Below are 3,128 nucleotides of genomic sequence, written 5' to 3' on the forward strand. Positions count from 1 at the left end.
TAAAGTACTGTGCTGCACATGTTAGTCCTGTATTCAGCCAAATTTGTAATTTTTCTTTAGGAACGGTCAGTTTCCTGAGCGATTAAAGTACTCAGCTGTAAAGCCGCTTTATGAAAAGGGAGAAAGGGATAATGTAGAAAATTTTAGACCTATTTCTATGCCATCAGTGTTTGCAAAAGTTACCGAAAAGGCTGTGCATGTAAGGTTAGTTGATCATTTTATATCACACGATTTGTATCAAATGCACAGTTCGGTTTTAGAAGTCGTTTGGCAACTGAAAATGGTATATTCTCTTTTCTCTGTGAAGTACTGGATGGGCTAAACAAAAAGGTAGTCAGAACCTTACGAGGGGAGGTAGGCAGACAGACATCTTCAAAGTATAGGGTAGGTAGACAGACATCTTCCCAGGGGGGGGGGGAGGGGTAGGTAGACAGACCTGTTCCGAGGGGTGGGTAGGGAGACATACATCTTCATAGAGAGTGAGTATGTAGACAGATATCTTCCAAGTGGGGTAGGTAGACAGACATCTTCCAAGGGTGCGGGTAGGTAGACAGACATCTTCAGATGGGAGGTAGGTAGACAGATATCCTCTGAAGGGGGTAGGTAGACAGACATTTTCCGAGGGTAGGTAGACATCTTCCGAGTGGTGGTAGACATCTTCCGAGGGGGTTAGATACTTTCTGAGAGGGTGGTAGATAGACATATTCCGAGAGGGGGGAGACATCTTCCGACATTTGGTTAGATAGCCTTCTTCCTAGGGGTGGTAGGTAGAGTGAAATCCTCCAAGACGGGAGGGGGGAGGGCGTAGATAGACACACATCTTCCAAAGCAGTGTGTATGGTAGAAAGACATCTTCTGAGTGAGGGATAAGGTCGATAGACATCTTCTGTGGGGAGGGTTGGCAGACAGACATCTTCCGAGGGGGAGTAGGAAGACATGTTCCAAGAGGGGGTAGACAGACATCTTCCAAGGAGGGGGGGATAGACACATCCTGGCATGGGGTAGGTAGACAGACATCTTCCAAGGGGGGTAGGAAGACAAACACCTTCCGATTGCGTGGGTGGGTAATCAGACATCTCTGGAAAGGGGGAGGTCGACAGACATCTTCTGATGGGAGGAAGGTAGAGTGACATATTCCATGGAGGGGAGTAGGTAGACAAATGTCTTCCAATGGGTGGGGTAGGTAGAGAGAGATCTTCCAAGGGGTGGTAGGTAGGCAGACCTAATACGAGAGTAGCGGTAGCGGAAGAGCGATAGGTAGACAGAAATCTTCCGGACGGGAGGGGAGGGGGAGCGTAAGTAGACAGATAAGTTCCCAGGTCCTCAATCTACTGCAAGACACCAAAACTGGCCAATAATTGACATTCCGTAACCGAAACTTGTCTTGTACTACTTCTTACTAGTCAATTGCAACAACTTAGAAGCTTCTATTTTGTTCCTTGTGTTACTACTGGATACCTCAGTACGTGACATAGGTTTCCAGACCATAAATGTAAACGTTTCCAAGAGAAAAGATACCTATGTGACTATCTAGCAAAACGTGATAAGGCAAGTGACGCAAACGGGTGCTCTTCTACAGTTTTTAAATACATATTAAAAGTTTTCGCATTTTTGCGTGTAACGTGGCTGCCTGACCTCGGCTCATGCTAAAGCGTAGGGTCCTCGGTCACATGCAAGGCAATAAAAGCCGGCCAATAATTCATCAATCAGTAACAAAAATCTCACTTATACTACTTCTTACTGGCCGATTGCATCAACTAAGAAGCTCCTATTTTGTTGCTTGTAGTGTCACCCCACACCGCAGCAAGCGAAATAAGTTTTCAGACGATAAATGTAAACGTTTCAGAGAGAATAGGGGACAATGTGACGATATGGCATTACGTCGATTCGAAAGCAAAAGGTGAAACAGGGTGGATTTCTCAAGTTTACCATATATGAACACTTTTCACATTATCCCGTGCAACGTGGCGTCCAGACGTCGTTTCATGCAAAATCGCAAGGTCCAAGCTCATGTCCAAGGCACTAAAGCAGCGAAATAAGTCAATAACCGATAAATAAAAATGAATTGTACTGCTTGTTACTGGCCGATTACATCTTCTTTGAAGCTTCTTCTGTGTTCTACTATAGTGCTTTTAGTGTCTCCGCATACCGCAGCACGCGACATAACTTTGCAGACGATAAATGTAAACGTTTCAGTGAGTAAAAAGCGACCGATGTGACGATCTGGCATTAAGTAAATTCGATAGCATATGACGAAAAGGGGCGGATTTCTCAAGTTTCTATTACATATGAACACTTTTCACATTCTCCCGTGCAACGTGGCGTCCAGATGTCGTTTCATGCAAAATCGCAAGGTCCTAGCTCATGATCAAGGCGCCAAAGCCGGCTAATAAGTCAATAATCGATGACTAAAACTTAAACTGTACTGCTTTTTACTCGCCGATTACATCGACTTAGAAGTTTCTGTGCTCTACTGTGGTGTTTTAGTGTCTCCACATACCGCAGCACGCCACACAAATTTGCAGACGATAAATGTAACCGTTTGAAAGAGGAAAGCGGCCAAAGAGACGATCTGGTATTAAGTCGATACGATAGCAAATGACGAAAACGGTGCGATTTCTCTGGTTTTTACGGCATACGGACACTTTTCATATTCCCTCGTGTAACGTGGCTGCCAGTCGCTGTTTCATGCAAAATCTTAAGGTCGTCGGTCATGTCCAAGTCACTAAATCCGGCTAATAAGCCAATAACCGATAACTAAAACTTCAAATGTACTGCTTCTTACTGGCCGATTACATCAACTTGGAAGCTTCTTCTGTCTTCTATTGTGGTCTTTTAGTGTCTCCGAATACCATAGCACGCGACACAAGTTTGCAGTCGATAAATGTAACCGTTTGAGAGAGAAAAGCGGCCCAACTGACGATCTGGCATTATTCCCCCGCCGGAGAAACAATGCACTTGACAGTTGGCTTTTTGTCTAGTTAGGTTGCCTATACTGTAATAGCGATGTTGCAACAGCAGCCTCTATACACACAGCAGACGATACAGTTTTCCGTCCCGTCTCGTAAATGCAAGCGATTGAGCAATTACAATGTATATAAAAACTCGTTTTTAGTTGTACTACAATG

Source organism: Schistocerca gregaria, chromosome 3 (assembly GCF_023897955.1).
Source record: "Schistocerca gregaria isolate iqSchGreg1 chromosome 3, iqSchGreg1.2, whole genome shotgun sequence".
Lineage (NCBI taxonomy): Eukaryota > Metazoa > Arthropoda > Insecta > Orthoptera > Acrididae > Schistocerca > Schistocerca gregaria.